The 23631-nt window shown below is 41.4% G+C and overlaps 1 protein-coding gene across 5 annotated transcripts in view; it reads right to left on the minus strand.

Moving 5' to 3' along the window:
* The window catches only part of LOC112255941 (zinc finger, MIZ-type containing 1a), a 195610-nt gene that overhangs the window by 86878 nt on the left and 85101 nt on the right, over positions 1-23631 (minus strand). For 4 of the 5 annotated variants that reach the window (XM_042324911.1, XM_042324872.1, XM_042324875.1 and 1 more), the window contains one exon: positions 4049-4122. The exons of the other annotated variant lie outside the window; for it this stretch is intronic. The gene's annotated coding sequence lies outside the window, so the exon portion shown is untranslated. The remainder of the gene's footprint in view (positions 1-4048; positions 4123-23631) is intronic. 5 annotated transcript variants of the gene reach the window in all.

Raw genomic sequence — 23631 nt, forward strand, 5'->3', positions numbered from 1 at the left:
CCAAATGGAATACAACATAAAATATGTATACCACAACATCAGCAATACTACTTCTGCACATATGTGAGGAGACTACCTGGGGCTTACAGTACACAAAATAAACAGAACCAAACGGAAGTGAACAGGCTAAAACAGGGAGGGGCCTACCTGAATTTGTTCAATAAGACATTGCAAAAAATATTTTGCGACGTTTTTCACTAATGAATACGACCCTGGTTTGACTGAATGAAGCCTATTCATCATTCATGTGATGTGACCTGGATAAAAGGTGGTCTGGTAGTCTGACAGCACCTCCATCCAGGCAGACTGTTCAGGGGGAGAGAGAGGCCCGAGGCCCATCTGTGGCGCTACTGACCCAGGCACAGCTATTTCCAGCTCCCCCTCTCTGGCTCTCAGCCTCAGGAGGGGAAACCACACCACTGTACCGGCCCAGTCACACAGAAGAAGGCTGAAGAATGACCCCATTATTCACATACGCATTTACGGAGCAGACACACAGACACGTGTGCTCGTATTATCGACACACATACACATGCGGGAGTACACACACACACACTAGTCTGTGTGAGGCCATGTTGGATAACCGGACAACACTGCTTTTTAATCTCTATCAATCTTTTTAGTTTGACACAGAAATGACCTACTAATCTGTGAAAAGCAGTGAGCGCATTACGACTCTCAATCAAGACAGCTCTGTGTACCACACAGTATCACACAGACACACGCAGTATCACACAGACACACACAGTATCACACATTACCACACAGTGCCACAGTACCACACAGTATCACACAGACACACGCAGTATCACACAGACACACACAGTATCACACATTACCACACAGTGCCACATTACCACACAGTATCACACAGACACACGCAGTATCACACAGACACACACACAGTATCACACATTACCACACAGTGCCACAGTACCACACAGACACACGCAGTACCACACATACACACACAGTACCACACAGACACACACATTACCACACAGTGCCACAGTATCACACAGACACACGCAGTACCACACACACACGCAGTACCACACAGACACACACAGTATCACACATTACTACACAGTGTCACAGTATCACACAGTACCACACAGACACACGCAGTACCACACATACACACAGTATCACTGACTATCAATCAACTTATCAGAATACCAAATGACTGGAGAGAGGTAGAAATAGAACACATGGCATTGTCATAATCAGATGATTTTATTCATTCAGATTCGTTCTGATACAGTGACTAGCTTCCCTCTGTGAGATGGCGCAATAACCAATAGCTGCTAACAGAAACAGGCTGTTTCTTCAGAGCAGTGAGTCAACAGTGCAGTTCTGAAATACATCCAATCTGCATATATACGCACAGGCGCGCACATGCACACAGACACACTCGCAGTGTGTTTATGAAGAATCAGGAAATACCAGACAAGGCATTCCAGAGCAGTGCTGTGCGACTAGTGCTTTTCCAAGTTGGTTCAGTTATGTTCCGGTTCTTAAAAAATAATCACGGTGTTTGATTTCGGTTACGATAATTTTTTGAAACATTAAATATATTATGAAATAATGACATTAAAATGATTTTACGGCTTTTTAATGGGAATTCCAGCCAAAAATACTGAACATTCAATTGTCAAAATATTGAAAACATTCCATTGTCTCTGTTAGGTCCACATTGGGTAGACATCAATAGAAAATTACTATAAATAATAATATATTCCTTAGTTTTTCATTCCTTCATTCCCAGCTCTGCTCAGACACTAGAGGCCAGTCAGACAACTATCTAACATTATCTCTGTGCTCCCCATACTGTACTGTCTTTGAGTCATCCTATTTAGCTAGGCTAACAGCTATCAGGCTAGCTAGTAGCTGCTTAGGTATGCTGCAGAGCTGTCTGACAAAATAATTGTAATAGATCTTCAAAGTAAATAAGGCATACTTTCAAGACTGCTTATTACCAACTACCACAACTATCAACCGGGTAGAGCTACTTTACAAACTGTCTCTATCCCTCTCGTCATTGTGTTCTGTACAATCCTCTCTCATGCGGTCTGGATGTAGGCTGTCCGTCTTTGTCCGAGTCTGGGACGTGCGCAATGGATTATGGTCATTGTAGTTAGTTACCATGTTTCTGCGCTGAACTAACTAATTTCCATATTTGACTAATGAAAACTACAATTCCCTTCAGCCCACGCCCCTATAGTTCTTGACTAAATTTCTCTTGTGAATAATTAGATTTCTCTCTAGAGAAGCAGCGCATTGAGCTCACACAAAAAACGAACTAAATGTAATTCAAGTAATTGAACCGACATCGGTCAATTAGTTGTTTAATATCCGCACAAAAAAAATACATTTTATCGCTCAGCACTAGAGCTCGGCAACCATCCTGGCTAATGTGACTGCACACATACAGACACACAAGATAATAAAATGTGGTAACGGGAAAATGCGTAATATGATATGCATGACTTGAGGTTTCTGTCAGCCTCTTTCCTTTCTTTTCTTCTCACAAATCACAGGTTGCATCTATTATTCACTTCAGGCTCCATCTGTCTTTCTCTCTCCCTCTTTCCTTCTCCTCCTATCTCATCTCTCTCCCTTGCTCTCCCTTCATATTTCCCTCTTCTCGTAATCTGGCTCCTCCCCTTTATTAGCATAATGCAGAATGTGAAAATACCACCAAAGATATTCACCTTCCAGCCTTTGATGTTTTATCACATGTACACAAACACTGATGATGTTCTACACACATTCTACACAAAGATGTTGCATCCTGTAACACTGTAATTAACACAGCAAGAATACTCACCGAAAGAATGGTCAGTACCATGATGGTAAGAAAAGAGCAACACAGCTCCATATTGTGAATGAGTCGCACTCATTAACACATCCAATGTGTGTATACTGCTCTATACCCTCATGTAATGAAAGGATCATTTGTGTGTATTCTGTATTCAGCCATGTTTCCATTGTTTGCTAGGTACACGCTAGCTCTCTACTGCTGCAATTACTTGGTGGGAGAAACTAGGCAGCTGGGGTTTCTGTTGTAGACCACGTCCCAAATGGCAGCCTATTCCTTATTTAGGGCACTACTTTTGACCAGAGCCCAGTGCACTATATAGGAAATTGGGTGCGATTTTGGACACAACCATAGCCTTCTCCTGGAGATTGATATTGGTATTGATAGAGACAGATCAATAGTCAGAGGTGGTAAATGAGAATTGGCTCAACATTGGCAATTACAAGGCTGTTCACGTTTCAGAGCTCCAGGGTTTACCCTAGGTACAGAGCTAGGATCAGCTTCCCTCCCCAGTCCAAACCTTAATCATTAGTGGGGAAATCAAAACTGACCCAGGATAATGCTTCACCCTACACCCGTTGCAGGACTCACGGGAGAGTAATCTGGGTTAGTTTCTAATAGGACCGGGCCCCTATTTAGAGTAAGAGTGCTGATCTAGGATCAGTTGTACCTTTTAGATTACAATTAATGAAATGATGTGGACTGGGGGAACCTGATCTTAGATCAGCATTCCTACTCTTTATGAATACTGGCCCTGTTACTCTCATGTAAACAACCAAAATGTGACCCTCTTTAAATCAACCATAACAAAGGACCAATGATGCTTCTTCTATGATGATGGTTTCTTTGATGGTTTCACAGTAGATGTACATTTGCCTAAAGGGTGCGGCTGGTCTAACTACAGATGCCTTGTCGAGTGTGGAGGGAAGGACAGTGTCAAGCAATAGTTTGTCAAAGCCCCTCTCTTCTAGCCAAAACAATACCAATCAAAATGGTAATTTGCCTGTCCTCTCTGGTTGCTCAAACAGCAACCCCAATTTCCAAAGTCTGTGACAAGCATAAAAACCCAACAGGACTGCTTCTGTTTTCTTTAAAGTCCCTCCATCTGGGCACAAGTAGTGCACTAAATAGGGAATAGAGTGCCATTTGGGATGCAGCTGTGTCTGTCTGTGAGAGCAGATGCTGTGCATGATGAGCAGAGAGGGCTCGTAAATCACCATGTCTTACCAGCGGAGAGGGAGGTTCCTGTGTTTCCTATTAACCAAAGCCTTCGCTACTTCCTCATCAATCATAAAACACGCCTGGAATGAAGAACAGAAAACAGAGAACATATTAGGACCACTCAGTACAAAACCTGTAGAAAATATTAGGTTTGGTACAGGAGTAGGGTTGAACAATTCCGATAACGTTCCCAAAATTCCCACGTTTTTTTAGTAACCCTGGGTTGGAAAATTCTCTGAATCAGAAGGGTATAAGCAGGAAATCCGTAAGCCTGGAACCAGTATATCGGTAAAATCTCTGGATTTGGGGAAAGTTATCATCATTTTGCAACACTTTACAGGGCAGGAGGAACAAACCTGGGTACCAGTCTGAGTCTGTTTCTGCTCTCTTGCAAACATGTTTGGCATGACAATTCAATGAGAGTTCTTTACCATAATTCATTGTAGATGGATGTTATGATGATGCATACATTGTCGTTGGTAACTATTATCGGACAGGTTAGTAGTAAAATATGATCTTCCATAATCTTCCAAAAGACGAACAATAACAACTGTAAATTATCACTTTTTATTTCCATCAAAATATATATATATTTTTTTGCGATAACATCAAAGTATTGGTATCTTGTTGTGGCGTGCTGGAGGAGCGTTTGACTCGTCTCATCGAGACTCTTTGAAACTGGATCCTGGTGTAGTAAGTACAGTGGTAAAGTACAGTAGTGTCCAGAGAGTTCCCAAATCCCACATGATTTTTGTTAACAGCCAATCACAGACTGGATCAGCTGTCCAAGACATTTCTACACGGAAGAAGCCTCAACCCTCTCCCATCCCAAAACCCCACACAGCAACGGAGAAAGTATGACCAATAGTCACCAAATATGAAACAGAAACATTGCTGAATGTTCAGCAAGCCTTTCAGATTGATTGTTGTTGTCAGCAAGCCTTTCAGATTGAGTCTAAAAACAATAGCCACTTGAAGATGGACTCCTTTTGAACTCTCATAGTTTCTAATAAAAGATAAATAGAGATTAAAGAGGAATGAAAAACATCATGAAGTAAAGCTGAGCAAAGAGATTCATGTAGTAATCAAAAAGACAGCTGCACCACTCGGGAGCGTAGAGTGAAGGAAAAGCAGCCAAAATGTGCTCAGCATATGTGGGAACTCCTTCAAGACTGTTGGAAAAGGATTTCAGGGGAAGCTGGTTGAGAGAATACCAAGAGTGTGCAAAGCTTTCAATAAGGCAAAGGGTGTCTACTTTGAAGAATCTCAAATATAAAATATATTCTGATTTGTTTAACACTTTTTTGGTTACTACATGATTCCATATCTGTTATTTCATCTTTTTGATGTCTTCACTATTATTCTACAATGTAGAAATAGTCCAAATAAAGAAAAACCCTGGAATGAGTAGGTGTGTGACTGGTACTGTATGTGTTTAATATACCATCCAGATAAGAAAGTGTCTGATCACAGAAAATTCCATACAATTCTAGAAAAATACAACCGGTAACTAAAACGTATGTAATTAATTCACAGTAAACAATATTACAATTCTGATTTCAGATTATCAACCCTTACAAAGTAAGGACGATTTTCCCAATATTCATTAGGAAGTATGGTAAATATCAGTTGTTTGGGAAAAAAGGGTGTAAGATACACATTTTCACAGGTGTTTCTTCTTGACTGATTACCATTTGAGTCATGTGGTGCTATTGCATGTCATATTATTTTAAAATGGCTGTTTCTCAGCTTTCAAAATGTATAATGTATTCATAAATGGTTTGACACCAGAAAAGTATGCTTACAGAGGTCATGGTCTCAGTAAATCCAAAACTCTCCTACCAATAATGCATCAATGCAAATATGGCAATTTACAGTTACAGTTAGCTGGTGTTTGAAAGCCTGGTGTTTCCAAACACCTTTAATATACAGTTGGAAGTTTACATACACCTTAGCCAAATACATTTATACTCAGTTTTTCACAATTCCTGACATTTAATCCTAGTAAACATTCCCTACCTTAGGTCAGTTAGGATCACCACTTTATTTTAAGAATGTGAAATGTCAGAATAACAGGAGAGAGAATTATTTATTTCAGCTTTTATTTATTTCATTACATTCCCAGTAGGTCAGAAGTTTACATACACTCAATTAGTGTTTGGTAGTATTGCCTTTAACTTGTTTAACTTCATTGGGAAAGGGGGCAGCATTTTCACTTTTGGATGAAAAGCGTGCCCAGAGTAAACTGCCTCCTACTCAGTCCCAGATGCTAATTGTATTGGATAGAAAACACTCCGAAGTTTCTAAAACTGTTTGAATGATGTCTGTGAAAACTAAGGAGATGATTGTGGACTTCAGGAAACAGCAGAGGGAACACCACCCTATCCACATCGATGGAACAGTAGTGGAGAGGGTAGCAAGTTTTAAGTTCCTCGGCATACACATCACAGACAAACTGAATTGGTCCACTCACACAGACAGCATCGTGAAGAAGGCGCAGCAGCGCCTCTTCAACCTCAGGAGGCTGAAGAAATTTGGCTTATCACCAAAAGCACTCACAAACTTCTACAGATGCACAATCGAGAGCATCCTGGCGGGCTGTATCACCGCCTGGTACGGCAACTGCTCCGCCCACAACCGTAAGGCTCTCCAGAGGGTAGTGAGGTCTGCACAACGCATCACCGGGGGCAAACTACCTGCCCTCCAGGACACCTACACCACCCGATGTTACAGGAAGGCCATAAAGATCATCAAGGACATCAACCACCCGAGCCACTGCCTGTTCACCCCGCTATCATCCAGAAGGCGAGGTCAGTACAGGTGCATCAAAGCTGGGACCGAGAGACTGAAAAACAGCTTCTATCTCAAGGCCATCAGACTGTTAAACAGCCACCACTAACATTGAGTGGCTGCTGCCAACACACTGACACTGACACTGACTCAACTCCAGCCACTTTAATAATGGGAATTGATGGGAAATGATGTAAATATATCACTAGCCACTTTAAACATTGCTACATTATATAATGTTACTTACCCTACATTATTCATCTCATATGCATACGTATATACTGTACTCTATATCATCGACTGCATCCTTATGTAATACATGTATCACTAGCCACTTTAACTATGCCACTTTGTTTACATACTCATCTCATATGTATATACTGTACTCGGTACCATCTACTGTATCTTGCCTATGCTGCTCTGTACCATCACTCATTCATATATCCTTATGTACATATTCTTTATCCCCTTACACTGTGTATAAGACAGTAGTTTTGGAATTGTTAGTTAGATTACTTGTTGGTTATTACTGCATTGTCGGAACTAGAAGCACAAGCATTTTGCTACACTCGCATTAACATCTGCTAACCATGTGTATGTGACAAATAAAATTTGATTTGATTTGATTTGAGTATAACAGAACTCATATGGCAGGCAAAAAAACAAATCCAAACGGGAAGTGGGAAATCTGAGGTTTGTAGTTTTTCAACTCAGCCCCTAATGAAGATACAGTGGAATATTGGTTATGTTGTACTTCCTAAGGCTTCCACTAGATGTCAACTGTCTTTAGAATGTTGTTTGATGCTTCGACTATGAAGGGGGGCTGAATGAGAGGGGAATGACTCAGAGGTCTGCCAGCAGCCACGAGCTCAGTCACGCGCATTCACATGAGAGGTAGCTCCCGTTCCATTGCTTTTCTACAGACAATGGAATTCTCCAGTTGGAACATTATTGAACATTTATGATAAAAACATCCTAAAAATTGATACTATACATCGTTTGATATGTTTCTACGATCAGTAATATAACTTTTTGGAATTCTCGTCAGACCTTTCCGCTGGAAGTTGCATGGGCGTTTCGATTTGTTTACCAAACGCCCTAACAAAAGGAGGTATATGGACATAAATGATGAACTTTATCGAACAAATCAAACATTTATTGTGGAACTGGGATTCCTGGGAGTGCATTCTGATGAAGATTATCAAAAGTAAGTGAATATTTATCATGCTATTTCTGACTAATGTTGACTGCGCAACATGGTGGATATTTATTTTGGCTGGTTTGGGCTCTGAGCTCCGTACTCAGATATAAATATGCACTTTATCGAACAAAACATACACGTATTGTGTAACATGAAGTCCTATGAGTGTCATCTGATGAAGATCATCAAATGTTAGTGATTAATTTTATCTCTATTTGTGCTTTTTGTGACTCCTCTCTTTGGCTGGAAAAATGGCTGGGTTTTTCTGTGACTTGGTGGTGACCTAACATAATCGTTTGTGGATCTTTTGCTGTAAAGGATTTTTGAAATCAGACACTGTGGCTGGATTAACGAGAAGCGTGTCTTTAAAATGGTGCCTAATACTTGTATGTTTGAGAAATTTGATTTATGAGAATTCTGTTGATTTGTATTTGGCGCCCTGCAATTTCATTGGCTGTTGGCGAGGGGTTCTGCTAGCGGAACGGGGTTCCCAGACAGGTTAACTTGGGTCAAACGTTTCAGGTAGCCTTCCACAAGCTTCACACATTAAGTTGGGTGAATTTTGTCCCATTCCTCCTGACAGAGCTGGTGTAACTGAGTCCGGTTTGTAGGCCTCCTTGCTCGCACACGCTTTTTCAGTGCACATTTGCTATAGGATTGAGGTCAGGGCTTTGTGATAGCCACTCCAATACCTTGACTTTGTTGTCCTTAAGCCATTTTGCCACAACTTTGGAAGTATTCTTGGGGTCATTGTCGATTTGGAAGACCCATCTGCGACCAAGCTTTAACTTCCGGAGTGATGTCTTGAGATGTTGCTTCAATATATCCACATAATTTTCCTGCCTCAGGATGCCATCTATTTTGTGAAGTGCACCAGTACCTCCTGCAGCAAAGCCCCCCCATAACATGATGCTCCCACCCCTGTGCTTCACGGTTGGGATGGTATTCTTCGGCTTGCAAGCCTCCCCCTTTTTCCTCCAAACATAACGATGGTCATTACGGCCAAACAGTTCTAGTTTTGTTTCATCAGACCAGAGGACATTCACCAAAAGGTATGATCTTTGTCCCCATGTGCAGTTGCAAACCATAGTCTGGCTTTTTTATGGAGGTTTTGGAACAGTGACTTCTTCCTTACTGAGCGGCCTTTCAGGTTACGGCGATATAGGACTCGTTTTACTGTGTATATAGATACTTTTGTACCTGTTTCCTCCAGCGTCTTCACAAGGTTCTTTGCTGTTGTTCTGGGATTGATTTGCACTTTTCACACCAAAGTGCGTTCATCTCCATGAGACAGAACGCGTCTCCTTCCTGGGCGGTATGACGGCTGCATGATCCCACATGGTTTATACTTGCATCCTATTGTTTGTACATATGAACGTGGTACCTTCAGGCATTTGGAAATTGCTCCCAAGGATAAACCAGACTTGTGGAGGTCTGTAGTTTTTTTTTGAGGCCTTGGCTGATTTCTTTTGATTTTCCCATGATGTCAAGCAAAGAGGCACTGAGTTTGAAGGTAGGCCTTGAAATACATCCACAGGTACACCTCCAATTGACTCAAATTATGTCAATTGGCATATCAGAAGCTTCTAAAGCCATGACATATTTTTTTGGCATTTTTCAAGCTGTTTAAAGGCACAGTCAACTTAGTGTATGTAAACCTCTGACCCACTGGAATTGTGATACAGTGAATTATAAGTGAAATAATCTGTCTATAAACAATTGTTGGAAACATTACTTGTGTCATGCACAAATTAGATGTCCTAACCGACTTGCCAAAACTATAGTTTGTTCACAAGAAATTTGTGGAGTGGTTGAAAAACGAGTTTTAATGACTCCAACCTAAATGTATGTAAACATCCAACTTCAACTGTATATTAGAGAAGACTATTGCTGCTCAACTTTTGGTCGTCTCAAACTGCTATCTGCAAATCTCTTAATGGGACAGTCATGGACTAGCTACATACATACACACTAGGGCTGGCACAATTACCACATGACCATGTAACCTACGGTTATGGATGAAGAATGTCATGAAAATAAAATAACCATCTTAGCTGTTCATTCCACAAAAAAAAGCTTGACTGAAGACAGGACAGGAGGGCATTAGTGCGGTTGAGTCTGTTTCTGCTGTAACATGGACTCTTAACAACATAATGAAACTGAAGAATGTTAATTCAAATTATGCTAAAGGTAGACTCAGTGAAGTGACGTTGCCACGAGCAGCACCGCAGATGTTGAGATGAGTGAGATGCAAGACTTCGCTCTCACAGTCACACACAGTGCAGGGGTTTGCTTTACGCTGTCACACTTCCTGCTCCTATGGGTACACTCGGAATGACCGCCAGTCTACCCATAATGCCATAATTGACAGGAATGAGGATGCCGTTTTATTCATTCTATTACAATCTGTGCTTGGAGTTCAAACAGTTAACCCAAACTAAACTATAAGTGTTATTAAAATTCGTATTGAACATTCAGTGAAAGTTTTAAGGAAGTTATTCAAAAACCTCCAAAGAACCTTTACATTTTGTTCAAAACATTCACAACATTTAGAGAATGTTCTCAGAATGTTTTTTAATTACCTTCAAATAACCTATAGTTTCCAATCTCAGAACGTTAATAAAACCTTGTGTAACGAGTGCGCTGAGAGTCGGGAAGCAAGTTCAGGGAGTGAGTGTTTTAATAAATAAAAGAACCGACGAACACGAAACACAAACAACGCACCGACATGAAAACAGAGTCAATAACACCTGAGGAAAGAACCAAGGGGAGTGACAGATATAGGGGAGATAATCAAGGAGGTGATGGAGTCCAGGTGAGTGTCATGAGGTGCAGGTGCGTGAGACGATGGTGACAGGTGAGCAGGATAATCAGAAGCCTGATGACCTAGAGGCTGGAGAGGGAGTATATGTGACACCTTGAAGGAAAACCATAGTAAAACGTTCTCAGAACTTCCCTGCAACTAAAATATATATATATGTTCCCAGTAGAGGCAAAATGTTCACTTCCGATCTTTAATGTTCACTTTTTTCTGTTTTACCTGTCAGGAAACGTATGGCTTCGTTCATCGAACCAATGGGAAATCAAAAACAGGAACTAGTGTGTGTGTGTTTGTGTCGGAGCTTATTAGGCTATGCTCCAAGGACACTGGGAGCACATTACTAATCATAGCACCAAGATGTTAGACTACACTGCAGAGAGAGGGAGAGCGAGAGAGAGTGGGAGAGAGAGAGAGGTTAAAAAGTAAAATGTCAAAAAAGCAATGTGTAAGTCTTCCATTCTGAATCTCAAGTACTTTCAGCTGCAGCACAGCGGGCTGCATGTGTGATGTCATTGTCACAGTATTCCACTGAGAATGGATCAGTCTATTTCAGATCGGTGTACAGGGAATGGGATAGGCACCACACACAACAGAAAGAGAGAACATAGAAAATATGTGAATAACGACGTGAACCTTGGTTGGTTTAAAGAATCTTGAATGTTTGTTTTGAGTGCTCGTCTCTTTCTGAAATAAAATATAAGCCTTTCAGATGTGTGAGGAGAGTACAGCTGCCTTGAGAAGAAAAAATGTGTTCAATAATAGTGGTTAATATGATTTTTGTATCCCACACATATAATTAATTGCCTGTAAGGTCTCTCAATCGAGTAGTGAATTTCAAGCACAGATTCAACCACTAAAACCAGGGAGGTTTTCCAATGACTCTCAAAGAAGGGCACCTATTGGTAAATGTGTAAAAATAAAAAGAGCAGACACTGAATATCCCTTTGAGCATGGTGAAGTTATTAATTAGGCTTTGGATGGTGTATCAATACACTCAGTCATTACAAAGATACAGGTGTCCTTCCTAACTATGTATGCTAGCTAAAACTTCTCAACGCAGAGAAAACAGCCAAATATATCAAAATTGAACTTTAGTAACCACATTGTGGGCCTGTTACAATACATCAATCAGGACGGATTTAATGAATGTCCACTTTGTTAGATCAGACTTGTTGAATGTGAGCCAATCTAGCGTTCTTCTTCTATCCCCCATGGTCTGCGTTCCATTGACCTCTTTACCACATCTATTTGACTGGTAAACTCATAGGTACACTCACAATGGCTGCCTGGTATTGTGATGCAATAATTTATGGTAATGTAGAATGTTAATTCAAATGATGTTAACTAATGTGGCTGACGCAATGGAATGTATTTTTTGTAATGTCCGTTGAGTTGAATCAACAAATCACAGGACATAGAAGTCTATCGCATGAGTACCAAAAAGGTATGAAAATGTATGCACTCACATAAGTCACTCTGGATAAGCATGTCTGCTAAATGTAATTAACATTTAATTAGTACACTTCCTGCTTTGCTCTCATGGGTACACTCGCAATGGCCACCAGTCCACCCATTATGCCATAATGGACTTGAAAGGGGACACCCGTTTTACTCATTCTATCTCTATGGCAACACATGCAGTCCAGAGCGGGGGAGAAGAGAAAATGCGTCTATTTGAACAGTTATAACGGTGACTGCGGTTATTTGGCTGGACAATAACCGTCATCCGGAATTCCATGAATGTCACAGCCCTACGTGATAGGAGAAAACTGAGAATGGATCAACAACATCGTAGTTACTCCACAACACTAACCTAAATGACAGAATGAAAAGAAGGAAGCCTGTACAAAACAAAAAATATTCCAAAACATGATACTGCAAAAACATTGACAAAGAAATTAACTTTTTTTCCTGAATACAAAATATTATGTTTGTGGCAAATCCAACACATCACTGAGTAACACTCTTCATATTTTCAAGCATGGTGGTGGCTGCATCATGTTATGGGTATGCTTGTCATCGGCAAGGACTAGGGATTTAGATTTTTTTAAAGAAATGAAATAGAGCTAAGCACAGGTAATATCCTAGAGAAAAACCTGGTTCAGTCTGCTTTCCAATATACAATGGGAGACAAATTCATCTTTCAGCAGGACAATAACCTAAAACACAAGGTCAAGTCTACACTGGAGTTGCTCACTAAGATGACATTGAATGTTCTTGAGTGGCCTAGTTACAGTTTTGACTTAAATCGGCTTCTAAATCTATGGCAAGACTTGAAAATGGCTTTCGAGCAATGATCAACAACCAGAGTTTGAAGAATACATTTAAAAAATGATGGGCCAATATTGTACAAACCAGGTGTGCAAAAGACTGAGAGATCGCTGCCAAAGGTGCTTCTAACAAGTATTGACTCAGGGGGGTGAATACTTATCTAATCAAGATATACTAGTATTTCTTTTTCATTAATGTTTAATAAATGTTATAATTCTTCTTTCACTTCGACATTACAGTGTTTTGTTTACAATTAAATCCATTTTAATCCCACTTTGTAAAACAACAAAATGTCGAAAGCGTCAAGGGGTGTGAATACTTTCTGAAGGCACTATATACTTCACTGATACAATCCATTGTTTACAGTAAACTGAAGAATGTTAGTAGGCACTTCATATAAAGAGTGATGACTTAATTTGGTCCAGTGCTATGGCTCACAAGCCGTCTCAAAACAAGGACTTAAGTCAGCAAGCCAGTCAGTCAGTCAGTCAGTCAGTCAGTCAGTCAGTCAGTCATGCCAGCAAGACCACAATGCAGCCCCCTTTGTCACCTCTGAGTAACTCCATGGCTCCGCTGCCAAATCTATTGCCTTCCGCCTGCAAGCTCTTGATTACAATAGTAAACATTGATGTCTGCTAGCCTGGTTAAACCAGACTAGAGTGAAACAATGGTGAGCTGTGCAGCATTCAGTCTGGTTTAACCAGCCTAGGTGTGTGCAGGGCCTAGATGATGTAGCATCAGACGCCCTGGGCCCTTCCTCCCTCCGCCTTGCAGGAAGAAAACCACAGTATAAGGGAAACACTGCACCGGAATGACACAGCATGGAGGAATGCACAGGCGGATGCGGTCTGTTTCCTACCCTCCCTCTCTCTCTTTCTCCCTTCCCTCCATCTCACTTTCTCCCTCCCTCCCTCCCTCCCCCTCCACCTCTCTCCCTCCCTCTTTGTGGCCAGGACCAAAGTCAGACCCAGTAATTAGTGAGGTTATTTTCTCCAGAAGGCTAGAACTGTGTTCATGGGGCTGAGCGTGTGTAAGAGGATGTGTCCCAAATGGCACCCTATTACCTACATAGTGCACACCCTATACACTACATAGTGTACTACTGTTGACCAGGGCACATAGTGCTCTGGTCAAAAGTAGAGCACTACATTCATGGGTTGCACCTCCGTCACTCGTTCACACCATTGTTATGAACGTTCTAAAGAAATCTCCTCCATAGTGACTCCTGAAAGTCGAGTCCAGTCATTCTTAACCGGGGCCAATGATTGTTTTAGCAATGCTAACGTTAGCTTGCTAAAACCCATGGCTTTCCCCTCAATCTCGCTCTCCCCAATTATGAAGTCAATCTGACGACATTACAATGATGAAAAAAGTTATTTCCATGAATTATTCGCCTACTTTATAAATGCCATTGCAATTCCAAGCCAGTGTAATTAACTTTGGACTAAATCATCAATTGAGATGCGAGTAGAACGTTCAGTCGATCGGCAGTCTTCAAGAGAACGTTCAGTCGATCGGCAGTCTTCAAGAGAACGTTCAGTCGATCGGCAGTCTTCAAGAGAATGTTCATAACGATGGCGCAATGCAACTTGCAACCTATGAATACGGGACAGGGTGCCATTTGGGATGCCGAAAGAGGTCCAGCTGCCAACCAACATGATTTGATATTGATATAAAAACGTCTGCATTGGGCCTTGCTTTTTGTGGAGGTGTGTGTATCAACATTTGACATTTTTCTAACAGTTCTACTAGCCAGGCACTCTGAAGAATCATGACTAGCGTTACAGCACAGCACACATATCATTCCTTTACCAGAGACCACAGAGGAAGTGTGTGTGTGCGCGTGTCAGCTCAGGTCAGTAGTGCACAAACCAGAACCGTTGTGGCTGTTCACAAAAGTCGCTTCCTCTCGGTTTCATCACTTGGGGGAGGCCTTTGTTAGCGTGCGGAAATGCCTGCAGAGGGAATGAAAATATTGGCAAGTCTCTACAGCTCTTCTGGAGACCTACAACTGCACCGACCCCACAGTGTACACATAGACAGACACACACACACACACACACGACACATTCATGCACACTCATATACACACACACACTGAAGTACATGTCATGTAAAGTACATGTCGGATGAAGTACATGTCATGTAAAGCATACAGTGGGGCAAAAAAGTATTTAGTCAGCCACATATTGTGCAAGTTCTCCCACTTAAAAAGATGAGAGAGGCCTGTAATTTTCATCATAGGTACACTTCCAATATGACACACAAAATGGAGAAAAAAAATCCAGAAAATCACATTGTAGGATTTTTAATGAATTTATTTGCAAATTATGGTGGAAAATAAGTATTTGGTCAATAACAAAAGTTTATCTCAATACTTTGTTATATACACTTTGTTGGCAATGACAGAGGTCAAACGTTTTCTGTAAGTCTTCACAAGGTATTTTGGCCCATTCTTCCATGCAGATCTCCTCTAGAGCAGTGATGTTTTGGGGTTGTTGCTGGGCAACACGGACTTTCAACTCCATCCAAAGATTTTCTATGGGGTTGAGATCTGGAGACTGGCTAGGCCACTCCAGGACCTTGAAATGCGTCTTACGAAGCCACTCCTTCGTTGCCCGGGATCATTGTCATGCTGAAAGACCCAGCCACGTTTCATCTTCAATGCCCTTGCTGATGGAAGGAGGTTTTCACTCAAAATCTCATGATACATGGCCCCATTCTTTCCTTTACATGGATCAGTCGTCCTGGTCCCTTTGCAGAAAAACAGCCCCAAAGCATGATGTTTCCACCCCCAATCTTCACAGTAGGTATGGTGTTCTTTGGATGCAACTCAGCATTCTTTGTCCTCCAAACAAGACGAGTTGTGTTTTTACCAAAAAGTTATATTTTGGCTTCATCTGACCATATGACATTCTCCTAATCTTCTTCTGGATCATCCAAATGCTCTCTAGCAAACTGCAGACGGGCCTGGACATGTACTGGCTTAAGCAGGGGGACACGTCTGGCACTGCAGGATTTGAGTCCCTGGCGGCGTAGTGTGTTACTGATGGTAGGCTTTGTTACTTTGGTCCCAGCTCTCTGCAGGTCATTCACTAGGTCCCCCCGTGTGGTTCTGGGATTTTTGCTCACCGTTCTTGTGATCATTTTGACCCCACGGGGTGAGATCTTGCGTGGAGCCCCAGATCGAGGGAGATTTTCAGTGGTATTGTATGTCTTCCATTTCCTAATAATTGCTCCCACAGTTGATTTCTTCAAACCAAGCTACTTACCTATTGCAGATTCAGTCTTCCCAGCCTTGTGCAGGTCTACAATTTTGTTTCTGGTGTCCTTTGACAGCTCTTTGGTCTTGGCCACAGTGGAGTTTGGAGAGTGACTGTTTGAGGTTGTGGACAGGTGTCTTTTATACTGATAACAAGTTCAAACAGGTGCCATTAATACAGGTAACGAGTGGAGGACAGAGGAGCCTCTTAAAGAAGAAGTTACATGTCTGTGAGAGCTAGAGATCTTGCTTGTTTGTAGGTGACCAAATAATTATTTTCCACCATAATTTGCAAATAAATTCATTAAAAAATCCTACAATGTGATTTTCTGGATTTTATTTCTCATTTTGTATGTCATAGTTGAAGTGTACCTATGATGAAAATTACAGGCCTCTCTCATCTTTTTAAGTGGAAGAAGTTGCACAATTGGTGGCTGACTAAATACTTTTTTGCCCCACTGTATGTCATGTAAAGTACATGTCGGACAAAGTACATGTCATGTCAAATCAAATCCAATTTTATTTGTCACATACACATGGTTAGCAGATATTAATGTGAGTGTAGCGAAATGCTTGTGCTTCTAGTTCTGACCGTGCAGTAATATCTAACAAGTAATCTAACAATTTCACAACAACTACCTTATACACACAAGTGTAAAGGAATAAATAAGAATATGTACACATAAATATATGGATAAGCGATGGCTGAGCGGCATAGGCAAGATGCAGTAGATGGTATAGAGTACAGTATATACATTTGAGATGAGTAATGTAGGGTATGTAAACATTATATAAAGTGGCATTGTTTAAAGTGACTAGTGATACATTTATTACATCCAATTTTTTATTATTAAAGTGGCTAGAGATTTGAGTCAGTATGTTGGCAGCAGCCACTCAATGTTAGTGATGGCTGTTTAACAGTCTGATGGCCTTGAGATGGAAGCTGTTTTTCAGTCTCTCGGCCCCAGCTTTGATGCACCTGTACTGACCTCGCCTTCTGGATGATAGCAGGGTGAACAGGCAGTGGCTCGGGTGGTTGTTGTTCTTGATGATCTTTTGGGCCTTCCTGTGACATCGGGTGGTGTAGGTGTCCTGGAGAGCAGGTAGTTTGCCCCCATTGATGCGTTGTGCAGACCGCACTACCCTCTGGAGAGCCTTACGGTTGTGGCCGGAGCAGTTGCCATACCAGGCGGTGATACAGCCCGACAGGATGCTCTCGATTGTGCATCTATAAAAGTGTGTGAGTGTTTTCGGTGACAAGCCAAATTTCTTCAGCGTCCTGAGGTTGAAGTGGCGCTGCTGCGCCTTCTTCACCACGCTGTCTGTGTGGGTGGACCATTTCAGTTTGTCCGTGATGTGTACACCGAGGAACTTAAAACTTTCCACCTTCTCCACTGCTGTCTCATGGATATGGATAGGGGGGTGCTCCCTCTGCTGTTTCCTGAAGTTCACGATCATCTTCTTTGTTTTGTTGACATTGAGTGAGAAGTTATTTTCCTGACACCACACTCCGAGGGCCCTCACCTCCTCCCTGTAGACTGTCTCATCGTTGTTGGTAATCAAGTCTACCACTGTAGTGTCGTCTGCAAACTTGATGATTGAGTTGGAGGCGTGCATGGCCATGCAGTCATGGGTGAACAGGGAGTACAGGAGAGGGCTGAGAACGCACCCTTGTGGGGCCCCAGTGTTGAGGATCAGCGGGGTGGAGATGTTGTTTCCTACCCTCACCACCTGGGGAGGCCTGTCAGAATGTCCAGTACCCAGTTGCACAAGGCGGTGTTGAGACCCAGGGTCTCGAGCTTAATGACGAGTTTGGAGGGTACTATGGTGTTAAATGCTGAGCTGTAATCGATGAACAGCATTCTTACATAGGTATTCCTCTTGTCCAGATGGGTTAGGGCAGTGTGCAGTGTGATTGCGATTGCGTCGTCTGTGGACCAATTGGGGCGGTAAGCAAATTGGAGTGGGTCTAGGGTGTCAGGTAGGGTGGAGGTGATATGATCCTTGATGTAAAGTACATGTTATGTAAAGTACATGTCGGATAAAGCACATGTCATGTAAAGTACATTTCGGATAAAGTACATGTCATGTAAAGTACATGCGGATAAAGTACATGTCATGTAAAGTACATGCGGATAAAGTACATGTCATGTAAAGTACATGCGGATAAAGTACATGTCATGTAAAGTACATGCGGATAAAGTACATGTCATGTAAAGTACATGTGGATAAAGTACATGTCATGTACCCTTGTAACATACCCTTGTAAAACTGACCATCCTACCAATCCAAAATAGCCTCCAATACCCTACTCAACAAATTGGATGCAGTCTATAACAGTGCAATCCGTTTTGTCACCAAAGCCCCATATACTACCCACCATTGCGACCTGTACGCTCTCGTTGGCTGGCCCTCGCTTCATACTCGTCGCCAAACCCACTTGCTCCATGTCATCTACAAGACCCTGCTAGGTAAAGTCCCCCCTTATCTCAGCTCGCTGGTCACCATAGCATCTCCCACCTGTAGCACACGCTCCAGCAGGTATATCTCTCTAGTCACCCCCAAAACCAATTCTTTCTTTGGCCGCCTCTCCTTCCAGTTCTCTGCTGCCAATGACTGGAACGAACTACAAAAATCTCTGAAACTGGAAACACTTATCTCCCTCACTAGCTTTAAGAACCAACTGTCAGAGCAGCTCAGATTACTGCACCTGTACATAGCCCACCTATAATTTAGCCCAAACAACTACCTCTTTCCCTACTGTATTTTATTTATTTATTTATTTTGCTCCTTTGTACCCCATTATTTTTATTTCTACTTTGCACATTCTTCCATTGCAAATCTACCATTCCAGTGTTTTACTTGCTATTATTGTATTTACTTTGCCACCATGGCCTTTTTTTGCCTTTACCTCCCTTATCTCACCTCATTTGCTCACATCGTATATAGACTTGTTTATACTGTATTATTGACTGTATGTTTGTTTTACTCCACGTGTAACTCTGTGTCGTTGTATGTGTCGAACTGCTATGCTTTATCTTGGCCAGGTCGCAATTGTAAATGAGAACTTGTTCTCAACTTGCCTACCTGGTTAAATAAAGGTGAAATAAAATAAAATTTAAAAAGTACATGTCGGATAAAAACTGGCATGACCGGTCTGGAGGAAACGGAACATTTTTCGGTAAACTTTCAAAATATCGACTAAACAAAATATGCTAGACAAAGTGGATTTTTTTTGTGTCTTCAAAATGAATTATGCGAGAAATGTCAGTGAAAATGCTCTAATGTACAAATATTGATATAATAACCATCATATTGAAGTAAACTTGGAGTCACGTGATGACATGTGTGGTCCTTCCACCATGTAATTTATTATACTACAGATGAAATAAGTTATGACGAACATGACAGGGAGGTGAAAGTGCACTGTGATGAGCTTGATGCTCCTTTCCAATAAATATCGAGAGTCATATTCTGGTGACATGATAATCGTTGCTTGGCTGTAGCTTGACAAATAATAAAAAGAATCTTGCTTTTTTGTCCATAATAATAATCTCATCATGTAGGCTTTACGTGCGCCCTAGCCGGCAGTATGCAGATGACGCACAACCGCCATATAACGCAACATTTCTTGTGAGAAAACCATCAGTAGAGTTAAAAAAGTGATGGAATTTCTTACGCAAGAATTTTGCTACTACTGTCTGTGAATTGTCTGTGGGGAGTGGAAAACTGAAAACTAGCTGTTATTGGCAGAGAGGTTTGGAACTGACTTTGTTATTGGTCTATTAACCAATTTACCGCATGGTGATGACACAATGAAAATGCAAAACCCCCGCCCATGCAAACCTACTGATCAGAAGGTCCTATGTAGAATGTTCACACTTTAGCAATGTCAGCTTCATCAGTGGTTGTACAATATGATTTAAAACACAGGCAAACAGAATTTTGATTGAACTGGGCCTTTAATGGAAATGTTGAACTTGTGTTTCCCATTGTATAGAGAAGAGTCAAAACCAACAGAATGAAAGCAAAGCCATCTGAAACTTTTCAAAGTGAATAGAGTGCAGCAGGTTCCTCTCTCCCGGCCCCCCTGCTCTCTCTTAGACACTCAGAGACACACACACAAGTACAGTTGCGATACCCAAATGATGACCTTGTTGATGATACCAGGTTTAGTATCACGATACTCACTACCAAAACGGTACCACGGCAACAACAAAAAAAGCCGGGAGAGTTTTCAATATCACACTTTTTTAAATAGAAAAACAACTCAATTAGATGTGGTTTAAGCATTCTTGTGGTTTTCGAACATCAGCGGACCACTTTTGAGGTCTGGGAAAAATCTAAGAGATGTAGATTTTTGCGTATAGCTACACATGCACTGGCAGTGTTTCTGTAGCTCACATGTAATGGACTGCAAAATAATCATGACTCAGCCAGGTAGGCGTAGGCTACTTTGTAGTTAACTTTTAATTGAGAAGGTTTTTGGGAGGACATTTCAATCTACCTGAAGACGGTTATCATTAGCATCGCTAACGGCTACACAAAGTGGTAGACATGCACGCACCCCCCACACACAGAGAGGGGCCTTCCTGTGCTGTTGCCTCTTCAGAAAGTTGCAAAGAATATGAATCACTGATGCATTCTGTTCATGTCATTTTCAAAACTTGGGCAAGTTATTTCATTTTCTAATAAATTCAATACATTTAGTTGATTTCCAAAATGTGATACACATTCGATAGAAGAACCGAAAGATCTGTTTTTAACAAACACACACGATCTTTCTCTCTCAGAGGGAGACAGAGATAGACAGAGAGAGAGAGACAGAGATAGACAGAGAGAGAGAGACAGAGATAGACAGAGAGAGAGACAGAGATAGACAGACAAAGAGAGACAGAGATAGACAGAGAGAGAGAGAGAGACAGAGAGAGAGAAAGAGAGAGACAGAGATAGACAGAGAGAGAGACAGAGATAGACAGAGAGAGAGAGACAGAGATAGACAGAGAGAGAGACAGAGATAGACAGACAAAGAGAGACAGAGATAGACAGAGAGAGAGAGAGAGACAGAGATAGACAGAGAGAGAGAGACAGAGATAGACAGAGAGAGAGAGACAGAGATAGACAGAGAGAGAGAGACAGAGATAGACAGAGAGAGAGAGACAGAGATAGACAGAGAGAGACAGAGATAGACAGAGAGAGAGACAGAGATAGACAGAGAGAGAGAGACAGAGATAGACAGAGAGAGAGAGACAGAGATAGACAGAGAGAGAGACAGAGATAGACAGAGAGAGAGACAGAGATAGACAGAGATAGACAGAGAGAGAGAGACAGAGATAGACAGAGAGAGAGACAGAGATAGACAGAGAGAGAGAGACAGAGATAGACAGAGAGAGAGACAGAGATAGACAGAGAGAGAGAGACAGAGATAGACAGAGAGAGAGAGACAGAGATAGACAGAGAGAGAGAGAGGGCAACCAGTGAAGAACAAACACCATTGTAAATACAACCCATATTTATGCTTATTTATTTTATCTTGTGTCCTTTAACCATTTGTACATTGTTAAAACACTGTATATTTATAATATGACATTTGTAATGTCTTTATTGTTTTGAAACTTCTGTATGTGTAATGTTTACTGTTAATTTTTGTTGTTTTTCACTTTATATATTCACTTTGTATGTTGTCTACCTCACTTGCTACATGTTTCCCATGCCAATAAAGCCCTTGAATTGAATTGAATTGAATTGAGAGACAGAGATAGACAGAGAGAGAGAGACAGAGCTGTTTGCTGAAGATCTGGTGCTTCTGTCACCAACCAAGGAGGGCCTACAGCAGCACCTAGATCTTATGCACAGATTCTGTCAGACCTGGGCCCTGACAGTAAATCTCAGTAAGACCAAAATAATGGTGTTCCAAAATGATCCAGTCACCAGGACCACAAATACAAATTCCATCTAGACACTGTTGCCCTAGAGCACACAAAAACTATACATACCTTGGCCTAAACATCAGCGCCACAGGTAACTTCCACAAAGCTGTGAACGATCTGAGAGATAAGGCAAGAAGGGCATTCTATGCCATCAAAAGGAACATAAATTTCAACATACCAATTAGGATTTGGCTAAAAATACTTGAATCAGTCATAGAGCCCATTGCCCTTTATGGTTGTGAGCTCTGGGGTCCGATCACCAACCAAGACTTCACAAAATGGGACAAACACCAAATTGAGACTCTGCACGCAGAATTCTGCAAAAATATCCTCCGTGTACAACGTAGAACACCAAATAATGGATGCAGAGCAGAATTATGCCGATACCCACTAATTATCAAAATCCAGAAAAGAGCTGTTAAATTCTATAACCACCTAAAAGGAAGCGATTCCCAAACCTTCCATAACAAAGCCATCACCTACAGAGAGATGAACCTGGAGAAGAGTCCCCTAAGCAAGCTGGTCCTGGGGCTTTGTTCACAAACACAAACACACCCTACAGAGCCCCAGGACAGCAGCACAATTAGACCCAACCAAATCATGAGAAAACAAAAAGATAATTACTTGACACATTGGAAAGAATTAACAAAAAAACAGAGCAAACTAGAATACTATTTGGCCCTACACAGAGAGTACACAGTGGCAGAATACCTGACCACTGTGACTGACCCAAAATTAAGGAAAGCTTTGACTATGTACAGACTCAGTGAGCATAGCCTTGCTGTTGAGAAAGGCCGCCATAGGCAGACATGGCTCTCAAGAGACAGGCTATGTGCTCACTGCCCACAAAATGAGGTGGAAACTGAGCTGCACTTCCTAACCTCCTGCCCAATGTATGACCATATTAGAGAGACATATTTCCCTCAGATTACACAGATCCACAAAGAATTTGAAAACAAATCCAATTTTGATAAACTCCCATATCTACTGGGTGAAATTCCACAGTGTTCCATCACAGCAGCAAGATTTGTGACCTGTTGCCACGAGAAAAGGGCAACCAGTGAAGAACAAACACCATTGTAAATACAACCCATATTTATGCTTATTTATTTTATCTTGTGTCCTTTAACCATTTGTACATTGTTAAAACACTGTATATTTATAATATGACATTTGTAATGTCTTTATTGTTTTGAAACTTCTGTATGTGTAATGTTTACTTGTAATGTTTTATTGTTTATTTCACTTTATATATTCACTTTATATATTATCTACCTCACTTGCTTTGGCAATGTTAACACATGTTTCCCATGC

Source organism: Oncorhynchus tshawytscha, linkage group LG01, assembly GCF_018296145.1.
Source record: "Oncorhynchus tshawytscha isolate Ot180627B linkage group LG01, Otsh_v2.0, whole genome shotgun sequence".
Lineage (NCBI taxonomy): Eukaryota > Metazoa > Chordata > Actinopteri > Salmoniformes > Salmonidae > Oncorhynchus > Oncorhynchus tshawytscha.